At 47.6% G+C, this 15,720-nt stretch overlaps 2 protein-coding genes across 11 annotated transcripts in view; one reads left to right on the forward strand and one right to left on the reverse strand.

Moving 5' to 3' along the window:
• LOC125630493 (uncharacterized) overlaps positions 1-15,463 on the reverse strand; it is a 56,991-nt gene extending 41,528 nt beyond the window's left edge. Inside the window, exons 1-2 of one of the 4 annotated variants that reach the window (XR_007354684.2) lie at positions 15,259-15,461; positions 13,557-13,862 (exon numbers count right to left, since the gene is read on the reverse strand). The gene's annotated coding sequence lies outside the window, so the exon portion shown is untranslated. Of the gene's footprint in view, positions 1-13,556; positions 14,153-15,258 lie in introns of those variants that run through there. The other 3 variants (XR_007354685.2, XM_048836523.2, XM_075124524.1) reach the window with 3 other exon arrangements.
• The window catches only part of GRM3 (glutamate metabotropic receptor 3), a 149,121-nt gene continuing 147,659 nt past the window's right edge, over positions 14,259-15,720 (forward strand). For 4 of the 7 annotated variants that reach the window (XM_048836514.2, XM_048836509.2, XM_048836512.2 and 1 more), the window contains exon 1: positions 14,259-14,866. The gene's annotated coding sequence lies outside the window, so the exon portion shown is untranslated. Of the gene's footprint in view, positions 14,867-15,387; positions 15,536-15,720 lie in introns of those variants that run through there. The other 3 variants (XM_048836510.2, XM_075124523.1, XM_048836511.2) reach the window with 2 other exon arrangements.

The raw sequence follows: 15,720 nt of genomic DNA on the forward strand, positions 1-15,720 counted from the left end.
AGAATAACAATGCCTGGGAGAGATGAAAGGAGGAAGATCTTTAAAGCCATTGAATTAAAAAGCCATTGAACATTATAGAAGTTAGTTGGAGGGAAAACATGGAGCCTGCCAGAGACTGAGACAACATGAAAGGCAGATCTATGAGGTGAGAGAACAGACTGAGGAGAGAAGACAGAGACGGGAGAGGAAGAACAAAGCAAAACATAGTGAGTTCCTTTTAACAAATGATTTCATAGACCTAGCGTATGATAGTCATTTAACAGCCTGCAGACCTTGAAATATTCTGCACAAATTCTCTGTTTGCCGATTAAAAAAAAAACAGTACCACCAAACATTAATTTATTGCTGATTATTTCTAGCAACGGGAAAGCAACAGCAGTTTGCCTGAAGAATGTGGAAATAATTTATCCTTAGTACTGCATGTGCTAGCCCCCTTTGCACTAACAAGCACTGAAAGAAACTACAGCCTGGAAAGCCATGTGCCCTACGGTGAATGCTGCTAACGCATATGCATATAAGTGACCTTACAGTAGCCCCATTTAATTCACTTTTAGGTGCAGTGGGATCATTTACATGCATAAAGTGACTTGTGCATAAGTGTTTGCAGGACTGGCTTTCGTTACCATGAGTCCTGCTATGACAGGCCCAGGGGGAACCATAAAAACCTCTAAAAATGACCTAAAATAGATTTTCTGTACTGAAAATGTCAAGGCATTAAAGTTGGATACCTCGGGTCCAGGGACACTAATTCTGATATTCCTTGTGGGAGTGGAGGGAGGGATTCCAGTCCCTGCCCTACCCATCCCCCCAGCAAGGACCTACTTCCAGTTCCCGTTCATAGCCCCCTCCCCTGCCACAGGGACCCCACATCTCCCTCTGCCAGGAAGACTCCCCTCTCTCTTACCCACGCAACCCATGAGCTAGAGTCACCAAGCGTGCATTTCTTGGCAGACTCCTCTGTGCTCCACCAGAGAGGAACAGACACACACACCCCTGCACCTTCCCATCCCTCTGTCCGGATGCATGGGAGGCCTGGCCAAATTTGAGTGACATTGTGACCCCGTGCGGCAGGTCACAATGCCACGCACTGAAATCTGGCTTGGCTACCCCTCCATTTGGGCAGGGGCGGCTGAGTGAAATTTCAGTGGCATTGCAACCACTCAGCCAGAGCGACGCTCCAGCAGCAACTGTACTGATTTAATGCAGGACCAGTGTTTAAAAATGGTTGGGCCACGGACCCCAACCCCAGCTCTACAGCCTAGGGAACTTCGAGCAAGTGCAAAACCCTTTTTGGGGGCGGGGAGAGATCATTCACCATCCCTAGCCCTCCCTAACTGGCACCTTAGTGATGCCATTGCTCAGGTTCTTCCAAGTCTAAAAGGAGAGCTGAGTTCCGTCAAAAAGCTGTGACTCCTCCTTTCTCATGGTAGAAACCTCCCATTCCTGATCCCTGAGGGCTGGCAGACCTCAGACTTCAAAACTGAGACACTTTTTGATGTCGATAATCTTGCCTGACCTGAATCTTGTCCCTCCCAGCTCTAAGGCAGGCGTAATTTTAGGGGAAGAGGAAGAGGAGAAAAATCCAAATTTAGAGGGTAAAATAAATTTGTGGCAGATTGTTGTTTTTTTTAACGGCAGCTCCGGTGATTGGACTGTTAGAGTAAGTCTCAGGGAGATGGGCTAGTGGGCAGCATGCAGGTAAGACAGTCAACAGCTCATGGTAAATCACAGGCTCTGTAATTTACCACACAGCTATCAACTCCCATGACAGGAGCTTCTCCCATTGGCATAAGTACTCCACCTCCCTGAGATGTGGTCACTAGGTCAACGGGGGAAGCCCTCCCATTGACATAATGCTGTCTACACTGGGCATTAATTCGCTATAATTGCATCACTCTGGCTTTTCCACACCCCTGAGTGATGTAGTTATACCAGCATAAGTTGGTAGGGTAGACCAAGCCTAAGTCTTGGCCAAAAGATAACTGTTAGCATAATTATAGTAATGTTTGAAATATTTATGTCTGACATTCATAGCAAAACTGCTTCTTTTTAAAAACCATTTTCTGTTTTGTGCACAAGGCAAGGTAACACAGAAATGCAAAATAAACCCATACCATATGTTGTTTTTATTTTCTCCTTAGATGTGTTATTTCTGCATCTTTATTGAAGAAATGTATGCCAAAGCTTAATCTTGTAATAGTAAGGTTTTAAAATCTGAGGATAGACAGCATTTTTTTCTTTTAATTTTTAAAAACTCTACTGCAATTTTCCCTTTTTAATTGAATTGTCTGCAGTCCAGACATTTCAGCATAATGCCGCTGCAATAAAATGTGTATGACTGACTAGGGAAGTCTCTATATAAATCTAAGTGATACTGGCCAGTCTATCATCATTGTCCTGTGTCGACAAAAAGTAAACAAACAGCGTCACTAGTGGAAAATAAATGGGATTTTTAAAGTCTCCTCCGTTTCAGTAAGTGAGGGTGCTCGTAGCAGGAAGGGTAAGGTGGTTAAGATACTGGCTTGGGATGCAATTCCTGGATCTGTCTGTGACACTTAGGGTCAGATTCTCAGCTGGTATCAATCAGCATAGCTCCATTGACTTACACCATCTCAGAGTCTGGCCCTGATTAGTCTCTCTGTGCCTCAGCTCCCCTTCCGTAACACAGGGCGAATAATGTTTCCTTTGTCTGTCTTATCACTGGAATTGTGGACTCTTGGGGGCAGGAACTTGTCTCGCATTCTGCCTTCCCTGCAGAGTTAACTCCAGTTACTGGCACCCGAGTCAGCCGAGCTCCAGTGAGAGCGGCCACACTGTGAAATAACCCTTGAGAGGCTGTCCCTGCAAGCACTGCGCTCGCTCATGTGGGCCACTAAGACGTTAGTGGGTGCATCCCATGGTAATTGAGCCCCTCGATGAATACTCTCCCAGTGAACTGTAGGAAAACTTGCCTGGGCTTTCTGGGCACATGGGGGGCGGAATTGTGGGCTACCAGCACTAACCTGTGTCCACACTATAGAGTGGTCATGGTAGCGGCTGACAAGTTGGGCTCACTCGAGCTTCAGACGTACCCCCTCTGAGGCTGGTGAACTCAAGTTAAAAGCAGCGCAGCACTCAAGTGAAGTGTATTTATGAGTGGATGGGACTCTAATAACACTTGTGTTAACTTTGCAGTGAAGACAAACACTAAGTGTTCGCACAGCACCTACCACAATGGGACCAGGCCTCTGTTAAAGCTTCTGGGTGCGACTGTATTTCAAATAATTACTAATAACAAACTCTGGGAACTAACTTGGAACTGCATCAGTTTACAACAGCGAGGGATCTGGCTCACACTATTTAACTTCAACGTTGCCCTTCATATCTTTTACTTTGAAGAAAACACCTTATCTTAGCTGAGTATATAGACATGCACTGCTTGCATTCACGTACCATTTAAAGGTCTCTATTTTCACTTCAGAAATGTCTTTTTTTTTCTGTTTGATTCGCTTTTTATTATTCATCTGTGACTAGCAGATTAGGAGAGTAAATAGATGCACTGACAATCATCTCTGAACATAGTGCTACATCGAGTCTTTACATGTGTATATACGCATTGTGATAATCGTGCTTTAGGGTTATTTTGGGTCATATTTTGCCTGGCCCTTCCCGGATGCACCATGGATCCTTCTGCCCCCTACCTTTACCTTTCACTGAGCAGCCCATGTAAGATCCAGATAGAAGGGCACTCCTTGTGATCAGTGCTTAAGGGATCTTTCTGATCCCTTGGGTCAGACCATGGCTCTACATTCTTCTGCAACAGTCCTTGGGACCATCAAGCAGGAAGAAAGAGGTTGCACCCCTTACAGGGTTGTAGTAGCAGGTGCAATCCCCCTACACATCAGAGAGATCTAGCAAACATTTTGCTTCCTGGCAGCCCAAGTCTTCCTGGTGATCTGCCCCCAAAACTGGGCTGGTCCAACAGAGCACAAATGAGCTCTTTTGGAATAGCTTATTATTGGAGCTGACTCTGTAATTTTTGCACATTCAGATGGTCACTGAAGCCCATGGCAGATTTACAGAGGGCAAGGAATTCAGGAGGCATCCTGCTGTTTTGACAGGAGTGTAGGTGAACACTGCTCTGAATGCTAAGTGAAGTGTGTAGAATATGCAAATTTAACTGGACCCTCCCCCAGAGACTTTACAATACCAAGGTGCAGCCTGTATGACTCAGAACTAAAACAGAATGGTGTGTGATCATTGTGAACTCCATCCTGCTAGTTGGGGGAGTGATAGCTCAGTGGTTTGAGCATTGGCCTGATAACCCGTGAGTTCAATCCTTGAGGGGGCCATTTAGGGATTAGGGGCAAAAATTGGGGATCGGTCCTGCTTTGAGCAGGGGGTTGGACTAGATGACCTCCTGAGGTCCCTTCCAACCCCAATATTCTCTGATTTAAGTGCTGGGTCAGGGTTAGAGTTCTTAGCACTTTGCAACATCAGGTGCTATTGCTGGAGTACTTCATGGCAAAGGTGGGTTAACTAAATTCTGTGTTTGTGTTTATGATGCTTTTCCAAAACTCTAGGCACTTCCCCCAATCTACAATATCCAGTTAGAAAGTCTGAACACTTTTCAATACTATGGGCCACTTTTACCCACCACACTTGGTTGCTTTGCACTGCTCCATCAGTACAACACCGCCGTAATCCCAGCCCAACCGGCCGCTTAATCCTGGTCTACAGCTGAGTTCTGTCTATGGAGTAGCACGAAGGAGCCAGAGCATGCTTACGAATCGAGCCTAACATTCTGAGTCATCAGCTTACCAATTCCTAATTTCCAGTGAAAAGACTCTCTCACAAACAATAGAAACACACCACCCAATTGTATCAAAATATTATAACTACGCGGTTCCTAGGTGGGAATAACAAATTATTAAATACTAAGAAAGTGTCGAGAAAACCCTTCTCTACATAATTCTGTATTGTATCTGCATTGAGAGAGATGAGAGCATTTAGAGTATAGGATGGGCGCCTGTCCCTGGCCTGCCAATGACACCCCCCTGTCATCTTGAATGGTTTACTTAGGGCCTCATTCTGCAACCCTTACTTGTGCTGGCCCTGACTGTGACATCACAACAGTCTGACACTTGGATAAAACCCTTCACTGCACTGAAGTTACTTCTGATTTACATCAGTGTAAATGAAAGGAGAATCAGATCTACGGAGCAGCACTCACGCAGAGTCAATGGAACTATTCTCACAAGTACTGCTTAATGAGAGTAAAATTTGCACCCTTGGGTCATGAATCGCTCTTCCCCAGTTTCCTCAAACGGTAACACAGCGGTGTTCAGAGGATTAATTAAGGCTCTCGTGGTGAAAACAAGAAGCTCTGAGTATTACTATTATTATTGCCTCTCACATGGTCACTTAAATGTTCGAGATTAAACTTTAATGGACAAAAAGCTACAAAAAATGAAAAGCTCAGCATTTTCAGGAAACCTCTCAGCAAAGGGCATGAAATGGTGAAAGCACCTGACTCTTTACCAGGTGACACAGGAAAGAGAGAAGATTTTTTTCAAAAGCAGCATTTCCCTAAGACTTTGACTTTAATGGGGCCCACACAGTTCTTTTTGTCGAAGGCCATAATCCAAAGCCCAGTGAATTGCATAGAAAGTCCCACTGACTTCACTGGGCTTTTGATCAGGCCTGCTGACTTTTGTTAATTGGTCTTTTGAACAAACACCGCTCCACAGGGTTGACAACTTTCTACTCTCACAAAACCGAACACCCTTGCCCCGCCCCTCCTCTGAGGCGCTGCCCGTCACTCACCCCATTCCCCCCCATCCTTCTGTTGCTCACTGTCCCCATCCTCACTCACATGCTCATTTTCACCAGGCTGGCTCAGGGGTTTGGGGTGCGGGAGGAGGTACAGGTGCTGAGCTGGGGCACTGAGTTGTGACACGGGAGCGTCAGGGGTGCAGGCTCCAGGCAGCACTTATCTCAGGCAGCTCCCAGAAGCAGTGGCATGTCTCCAGTCCAGCTACTATGTGGAGGCATGGCCAGGCAGCTCTGCGTGCTGCCCCATGTACAGGCGCTGCCCCTACAGGTCCCATTGGCCACGGTTCCCAGCCTATGGGAGCTGTGGAACTGGTGCTTGGGGCAGGGGCAACGCGCAGAGCCCCCTGGCTGCCCCTATGCCTACGAGTCACAGGGGGCATGCCATTGCTTCCAGGAGCTGTGCGGAGCCACGGGCAGCCTGCCTTAGCCCCACTGCACTGCTGACTAGACTTTTAACAGCCGGAGCTGCCAGGGTCCCTTTTAGACCAGGCATTCAGGTCAAAAACCAGACTCCTGGCAACCTTACCACTCCATAATTAAAAACATGATAAATATTTTATGGATTTCACTATAGGCAAGGCTGGTAGGATCACCTATTATTAAGGTTGTCTGACATTTCCCATTATAAATCTGTTTTCTGCTGCTTAGAGCTTTGCCAAAACCTTATTATCTGTATAGGCTTTCCATGCCAGGTCTCTGCCTCAGGCTGAATTTTGTTATATTATTATTTGCAGGGTGGGGGGGATCTGATCTGCAGAAGTGCTGAGTACTCACAGCTGCAGCTGAAGTCAATAGGATCTGTGCCTTGAATACATAAAGTGCTTCATAATGCTAAGTGCTCTGATGAATCAGGTCTTTGGTGTCTCAAATTGGGAAGCCAAAATTAGTGGACACTTCTGACCTCAATTTCTCTGTGCCTCAGTTGGCCATCTATAAAATGGAGATAATACCACTCCCTCATCTCATGGGGCGAGGGGTGGGGTTGTGAAGCACATGGATACAGTATTTATGAGCTCCATAAAGAAGACCATTAGCAAATTAATAATACTGTCTTCACTGCAGGGTTTGAACAGTGTGAAGTAAATAAGGTCTGGGCCACACATAGAACAACAAGGCTAAAAAAAATATTGAATAGCTGTTCATCCATTCTGTGCACTGAATGAGGCAGGGTCCTGTGAAAAAAATAGTATGTGGTCATGTAATTAAGGCTGTATCATAATGCATATGCACAAGGGGGCCTAATTAAGGTTATACAGGCAACCTTCATTCTGACATGTCCTCGCTTGTAAGTGCTTGACTTTACAATCCTAATATGTTCTTTGAACATCGTTTTTTGTGTGTAAAGCAAATCATACCATTCTTTCCATTCTCTTGTAGTGACAAAGGGTTGCTTCCTTTTTCTTTAAATTAGAGGAGACATCTTTATTCTGCAGAAGATTATGGAGTGCAATGGAGGTTTTAAAATAGTTGAAAAATATTTTAGTTGCCTTCTGCCCTGAGTATTTTAATCTGTGTTTTTATCAGAACCCCAAGCACACAAATGCTTTTCTCTTGGAAAAATGTTGGCTTTTGTTAAAACATGGGCCAGATCCTCAGTCTGTGACTTTTAGCTCTTACCAATTTTATTTTCCATTGACTTCAATGGAGCATTGCCCATTTATGCAAGCTTTTTAACCATGTCATCCTACCTGTATTGAGATGGGATTGCTATTAAAATTCTTGTGGCCAAAAAAAAAAAAATAGCAAGACAAAACCCTAACCCAATTTTCAAAAAGTTAGAATATCATTGATCAGAAGAACTTAACAAACTTCCTACTTCTAAATTTAGCCTTTCATTTTCAACAAGGGGCAATGCAAATTCTCAGCAGGATATTCAGACAGTGGTATGTCCAGATGGATTCTCAGTGTGAGGGGAATCTGAAATACACTAACTGGCATAATAAAAATAGGCTAAAGTGGAGTTTTCAGACTTGCAAAGCTGTTGCCTTTGGGCTGTGAGTGTATTTATTTCACAGGAAGCCCTTATCTTGAGTTAATGGGAAAATGTAGATCTTTTGCCTGGCTTTGTATGTGGTAGGTCATAGATATGATAGCATTATAAAGGAAATGGATCCATGTGTCACTGTCGCTGACAGCACTGTGCTGAACTCTTTGGGCAAACACGCCACTTTAGAGTCACAAACAATCCTTTATATCAAGCCAGCCAATGCTTTAAGTGGCTCAGATCTTGACAACGTTGCAGAAACCCCCAAGAGTAAAGCCAACTTGTCCATAATTCGCAAGCACCTTAAAGAAAACATATAAATGCAGTAATTCCTGTGGAGGGGAGAAAGGAAATATTTCTAACAGACTGGTTACATTTAAAGGAAACAAAATTGGTAACAGCTTGAATACTAATAGGCTCATAGACTCATAGAATATCAGGGTTGGAAGGGACCTCAGGAGATCATCTAGTCCAACCCCCTGCTCAAAGCAGGACCAATCCCCAATTTTTGCCGCAGACCTCAGTGGCCCCCTCAAGGATAATAAATATACTATAATGCCCAGAAGCCTAAAGCTGATTTAAGCCAAAAGCAAAATGTATTGGATGATACCAGTATCCAGAATCCAGTAATCTACTTGATAGCTAGAACAGAATGATTGTCTGGTTTTGATTAGAAAGCCCATTGATTCTGAATATTAGAGTGTGGGAGAAGAAGAGATGAAAAATAATGTAAGCAGCAATCACTATACGAACCAGTGACACATATTCTTACTGAGGGCTAAACTGTGTGGCTTTGCCCAGTGCTGCTCCACAAAGAGACTCAGAGAGTCACAATCTAAGGCCTAATCTATACTACAGAGTTAGGCTGGTGCAAGGCAGCTTACATTCACCTAACTATGGCAGTGCCTACACTTAAATTTCATTCCCAGCTTCGTAACTGCCCAGCTACGCCGACTTAATAACTCCACCTCCACAAGAGACGTAGAGCCAAGGTTGATGGAGTTAGGTTGACGCAGCTGTAGTGCAGACACTGCGTTGCTTCTGTCGACTCTTACTGGCTTTCAGGAACCTCCCCACAATGCCCCACACTGACAGTGCAATTGATAGACACTCTCCTGGTGAGGACGCACACCGCCAGGGCAAGGAGCAAAGTGTAGACACACACAGGTGACGTAATTACTGGGGCGGCTGTATGCCGACGTAAATTAGGTCGATAATTTTGTAGTGCAAACCTGGCCTAAGAGGACGCCTACACTAGAAACACTGTAGCTGCACCACTACCGTGTAGGTGTTTTGTGCAGCGCCGGAAGACCTCTTCCATCACTCTGAGTAAATCCACCTCTCTGAGAGTCAGTAGCTAGGTCAACAGAACAATTCTTCATTGACATAGCAGTGTCCACACAGGGGCTTAGGTCAGCTTAATTACATTGTACAAGGAGTGATATTTTTCACAGACCTGAGCAATGTAGTTGAGCCGATCTAACTTTGTAGTGTAGACCAGCCCTAAGTCCTTGCACCAGACCTTTGCACAGTGCACATCCACACCTGGTGTGGTACATCACACTTCCCTCTACTCTCTCCCTAGCCTGCTCCCCTCCAACCTGTAGTGGAGGGTGGGGTAGCGGGGAGTTAGTAGCCACTGCAGGGGAGTAACAGAAGTCCGTATGTCCTGAACCAGCCTGCAAGATGGGCCATGATCCGGCCCTAGGCTAATCAGGATTGTGTTACCTTCTCCTCCTCCTGTTCCACAGCCTGGGAAGGAGAATTGCTCCCACCCATCCCCATAATGTTACTCAGTCTCAGGGCTAGGGAAAAGATTTGCCCCTAAAAATAAAAATGTGGATGTCGCCTAGTGTTAATCTCCTATAATTAATTAAGGCAATTATTGCCTAGTGGCTAGAGTACTGGTCTGGGATTCAAGAGTCCTTTGTTCTATTCCTGGCTCTGCCCACTGACCTGCTGAGTGACCTTGGGCAAATCACTTCACTGCTCGGTGCCTCAGTTTCCCCATCTGTAAAATGGAGATAATGATGCTGACCTCATCTGTAAAGCCCTTTCGGTATGTCTAGCCTGCATTTTAAAACCCGCATCAGTGAGTCTCAGAACCGGGGTCTACGGACAGGCTCATTGGGCTCATGTTACCGTACTAACAGCCATGTAGACGTTCAAACCTGGGGAGGGTGGTGAATTTCACATCTACACAGCTGTTTTTAGCACCATAGTGTGAGCCCCAGTTTGTAGACCCGGGCTGTGAGACTCACCACTGTGGATTTTTAAAAGCTATGTAGACATGTTCTTTGAGACCTACTGATGAAAAGCACAGGAAAAGAGCTAGGTATTATTACTATCATTATCACATATAGTGGTCACACACGTACTCCTACCATTTTTCTTAGATAATACCCCAATTCAGCAAAGCACTTGCCAATAGCAAGTATAGGAAACATTGCATATATGCAGGTTATCAGAACTAGTTATTTAAGGTCAAATTAGCAAGTATTCAAGTGTGACCACTGTATGGTACTAAAGCTGATCTTAAAAGCCACTTAAAATAAGAAACCATCCCTTTGTTTTTGTTTCTGGGCCTGCATGAGGTTGTTAATCAAATTTATGAGTTTTTGTGAAACAATTTCCTCTGTTCATTAGAGGTTACTATGAAAATGTTATCTGGAAGCTCAACTGCCAATTTGAAACTAATCTAGCTTTTAATCAACAGCACTAAAAGCTATTATTTCACTAGTGGGTAGCTCATGAAGGCAAATCACTCCCATGAAAAACACTTTTAATTTTCCCTTGACTTATACCTTCCAGACTGAGATGGGAAAATAAATTTCACATTAAAATTTCTTCTTCCAGATGCAGCATTAAGACATCGAGGGTTTTTCTAAGTAATAATATCATGCACTTAGAGGCTTGATCTTGCATGCTTGTTCTATTTACTGAGGTACTTACATGGCCCTCATCACCAGAGTATCTGACCCCACCTCTCCCCTTCACAATCATTAACGGAGTTTATCTAGAGATGGTTGACATTTTTCTGGCAGAACTACTGTGAAATGATCTGATGGAATCAAAATATTCAACAGGAACTTGTTGATGCTGTTGAAACTTTTGACAGAAATCAGACAGGCAGATTGGCCAGACTACCTACCTGCCAGTTCATCCACCCATCGACCCCCCCAAGCTCCTCAGGACTGGAGCTGGGGTTGCCTAGGTTTCCAGGTTCCTAGCACCTTGGTAGCTCACCCTCTAGAGGGCTGCATGGGAACCCATGGACCTGGGACCAGATATATATATTTTTAATCCATTCTGGTTCTTCTGAAATGATTTTTTTTTTTAAATGCTATGGAAAATTTCACATCTCCAGCTTTTCTTTCTGATTCAGAATGAGAAAAAAAATCAGAAATGCAAAATTTTCCTTGGGACAGAAATCCCGGGTCCTGCCAAGCTCTAATTTCATCTTCACAGCTGTTATCCCTTCTTTAAAGAGAGGGGACTCAGGCACAGAGAGATGGAGCAATTTGCCCAGCATCACACAAGATGTACGGGAGGGCCAAGGCCTTCTACGCAAGCCTTTTCTCCCCGGATCCAAACGATCCTAACGCTTGCAGAGTGCTCTGGGACGAACTCCCTACGGTCAGCGCGGGCGACCGAGACCGGTAGAGCTGCCTCTCACTCTGGCCGAGTTCTCGGAAGCCCTCCGCCGCATGCCCACCAATAAATCACAAAAGTAGTCTCTACTAAAGCCATGCATAGCACTAATGTCTCTTGAGCCCTGAGTTCAGTGCCCCCTCCAGGAGACCATCCTGCTTTGAGCACCCGATGTTTCCAGTAATGTCAATGGGAGTTTGGATGTGCAAGGAATGTGGTATTGGTCCCAAGGATCTCAAAGCACTTCATAGACAGAAATTAACTGAACTTTACAACACTGTTGTGGGGCACAGAGCCAACCTGCAACCTTGTGGCTGGGGGCCTACGTTTATGTCATGGAGGTCATGGAAGTCAGGGAATCCGTGACTTCCGGAGACCTCCCTGACATTCTCTGCTTCAGCCCCAGGGGCTGCAGGACTCTGGAGCTGACAGCCAGTGGGGCCTGGGCAGGGTTCCAGCGACAGGCGACAGCAGTGACAAGTGATGGGGGCCCCCTGCAAAGTTCCTGGGACAGGTGACAGACTCCTGAGGGGGCCCTCCTCAGGGTTCCAGTGACGGGCAACAGCCTCGCATGGGGGGAGCGGGACACGCTGGGCGAGCGGCTGGGGGTGTGCCATTTTCTCTTTGGGAAATATGGTCACCCTGCAGCTCCCAGCCACCGTGGGCAAAGGGAAAACCCCACAGCTCCCAGCTACCATGGTGGTAGGGGAAACCATGGAGCCGCAGCAGCAAAAGACATAGACAGGTCACAGCTTCCGTGAATTTTTGTTTATTGCCTGTGACCTGTCCATGACTTTTACTAAAAATAATCATCACAAAATCTTAGCCTTAGCAATAAGTGACCCCTTTAGGCCAATAAAGTCAGTGAAAAGGGGCTGTGGTGAAAACTGAGATTGAAGCCCTTGTGTCCTTATTTACACTTGTGCAAACTATGTACAGAGGGCTCGATTGATTGTTGCCATAAATCAGGTGTGAAGCCCCCATGTGGCACAGTAGTGGTGCTCGGGGCCTTTCCACCAGGGCCAGAGTTTGCAGAGCTGCAACTGCCCCCAGTGGACATGTCAGGAGTGTCCCATGGCAGCCCAGGGGCAGCAGGGGGTGTGGCCAGGACATCTCTATGCCAACTGACCGCTGTTGCAAGCCCCACAGTATCTCTGAACCCTGTTTATTCCATCCACCCCCATGCTGGCCAATCCCACAGAGTGGGTTTTAAATGCTACTGAATCCAAATGGTAATATTTCACACTCACTTTGAACAGTGACCACACAAGGTACGAGTCAGTGCAGAATCAGACCCTCCCTACTCCTAGCTGACAGCCAGACTTCACCAGCATGAACAAGGTGAGCAGGGCTTGGTTCGCTACTACACAACGTTATGATTTAAAGCACTGGGGGCGGAGTTTCCTCTTTTACTCTGGTGGAAGTGCATTTACTCCCGTGGAGTTACATCTGATGTACAGCAGTGTAAGCCCAGAGGAGAATAGAGCCCTTGATGGTTTGCTCTTTGCTTCATTGACGGCCTCAATGAAACAGTTTAGCAGGCACATCTCAGCAAATGTCACTGGCTCCCAGGAACAGAACTCCTGTACAATTGCCCAAGTAGCTCAAACGCAGGGGCTGGATTGCAAAAGCAAACAGCTGTTCAATGACATTAAATATTAAACACCAGAGATAGGGTAATTTTTTAAAGTGGCTTAATTCGTCACTGGAATCAGGGCTGCTTCGAACAACATGGGGCCCACTGCACAGTCCCTTGTTCGAGGCTTATGACTGCAATGCTCCAGAGTCCTCCTTCACCTTCCCCAGACTCCTACATCACACACACTGAGGGAAGGGAGGGGGGCCAGGCATGACTTGAAGTGGGGAGGGAATAAATAATGTGTGCTGTGCTTGCTCAGTTAAGGAAATAGTGGCCAGAAGTTTCCTGTTAAACAGGAGGAGCTGGGAAACTTGCAAAATATCCCAGCCGGAGCTGTCATGAAGGAGATGTCCCTAGTTGTTATCTCAGCCAGCTTTTACTCAATAATAACACCCGGCAATGGAGCATGAGCAGTAAATCACACTGCGGTCCCCCATGCAGCTGCTTGGCAGCATTGTTTAAACTCACCCTAGCTGAAGTCAATGGATTTGCACCCGTTGCCCCCTGTGGTTCATTCATCCCATGATGGTTAATTGTCTCCCTTTAGATCCATTACACCGTATTAACTGTCCTCTGACGTTTGTGGGGTTTCAAGCCAAATTTTTCTTTCAAACCTGATTATTTGAAAATATATCTTTATACATTTTAGATTGTTTACATTGATTTGGCTTCCTGTCTTCTGCCTTTGCTGCACTCTGGCTTGTTTTTCTGGTGCCCATTTTTCCTCTTTGCTGTTCTCTGGCAGAGTTGGGGCGGGAGGGGAGGCTGTTTTTCCTTTAACGAAAGAGAGAACCAAAGTAGATCTTTGGAACCAGCTGAGAGAGAGAGGGAGACAGAGAAGCAGACAGGGAGCAGACGACCCGCCAGACTGATCTGGCTCTGCATCCCAGCCCCTTCTTGGAATTTCTCCCCCTGAAAAGCACAACGAGGCAGCACCCAGAGCATCCTCGCAGGGGTGTGGCTCCCTTCCTCCCTCCTCCAATCAGAACTTTTTAGGAGCCTCCCAAGAAGATTGATGCTGGGTTGCTAGGAGATAGCAGCGTCTGCCGTTCTTGCCCGGGCTGCCAGGGCAGGTGGAAAGCTGCGGGGAGAGCAGCTCATCGCATTGCTCCGTGCGCGGCTCGTGCGGTCCCCCAGCAGCCCGGGAGCGCAGGATGCTCCTGCTTCCGAGTTAGCCCTGGAGAAATAATCCTACACCCCCCCCCCCCCCTTCTGCAGGCAGCTGGTGCTGGCTGGGAATGGGAAGCCTGCAAAATCTGCCCCCCTCGCCTCCCTCCTCTTGACAGCCCCAGCCAGGCTGGTAATTTAAGGCTCTGCACCAAGCTCCCCCCAGCTGAAAGGAGGGGAAAGAAGGAGCCGAAGAAAGATGCGGCTCCGCAGCAGGGAGCCCCCGGTAGGAGCCTGGCCGAGGCGAGCCCCCGTGGGGCCGGTGCACGGGAAGAAGCGGGCTCAGGAGGAGCGAGGAGCAGGGAAGCGGGGGGTTAATTGGTGAGCGCAGAATCCGCCCCCCCCACACACACACACACACCCCAGACACACACCGCCAGCCTCCCCCCGGCGCACGGGAGGCCTGGATGCGCTGCCAGCGGGACTGGGTCCAGAGCGGGGGGGACGGGGGAGACGCTCCTCTCCTCGCACAAGTTTGGACCTTCCGGGGCGGCGGGGGGCGAACTCTCTCGTGGATCTTAAAGGGCGAATGAGAGGCAGCGCGGAGCCCGGCAGCGAGCGGGAGCCCAGGAGCCGCCGCGCCGGCCGGCCGGGAGGTCCCTTCCCGCACGGTAAGGCGAGCGACCGCGGCCCCGCGGCTGCTGCCCGCTGCCCGGGCGCGGCTTGCGGCGCCACCCCGGGGGGAGTTATTGGGGGGGGGGCAGGTGTATTTGCCTAGAGCTGCAGGGATTGGCGGTGGGGGGGGGAAGGGGGCAGGTGATCGAGGGTTGCCCTGGGCCCCTCCGCTGCACAGGGCAGGTGGGGCGCGAGCCCCCAGACCCCGGGGCTTTCCCTGGTTTGCAAAACCCATCACCGGTCGCGACGGCTCCGCGCCGTGACTCGGTGGTACCCGGCGGCGGTCAGTGACACGGGCTCCCCGGCCGGCTCACCTAAGGCACAGCGGCTGCAGCCAGATGTTCCCCAGAGGTTCGCTGCGGGCGGGGGGGGGGGGGACTGAACTTACTGTCCGTTTGGTTCCCAAGCGCGGGTGGCCACTGGCAAGCGAGCCTGCAAGCTCCTAGCCGGCCCCTAGTTCACCGCATGGTCTTGTCTGGAGGAGGGAGCAGGCTGGGAGGGAGAGACTTGGGGAACACAGCGCATTGACGGGGCTTCACGGCTCCTTAGAGATTTCTGCAGGGATTTGGCTGTTCCCAGGATCCTAATCTTGGAGTTCTGTAAAAGATACAGAATAACTATATGTGCATGTATCCAGCCGTGTGTACATAGATGTGCATATCTGTGTGAGTAAATGTATTTTATCTCTATATTTGTGTGTGTGCCTATGTGTATATGTCTATATATTGGGTGCATCCGTGTGTCCATTGGTATATGTGTGTCTATACACGTGTGTGTTTGTGTCCATATGTGTGCCTATCTGTGTCTATATGTATATATCTATCCACGTGTGTGTAACTATCTTTGCGTT

This window comes from Caretta caretta, chromosome 1 (genome assembly GCF_965140235.1).
Source record: "Caretta caretta isolate rCarCar2 chromosome 1, rCarCar1.hap1, whole genome shotgun sequence".
Taxonomy (NCBI): Eukaryota; Metazoa; Chordata; order Testudines; family Cheloniidae; genus Caretta; species Caretta caretta.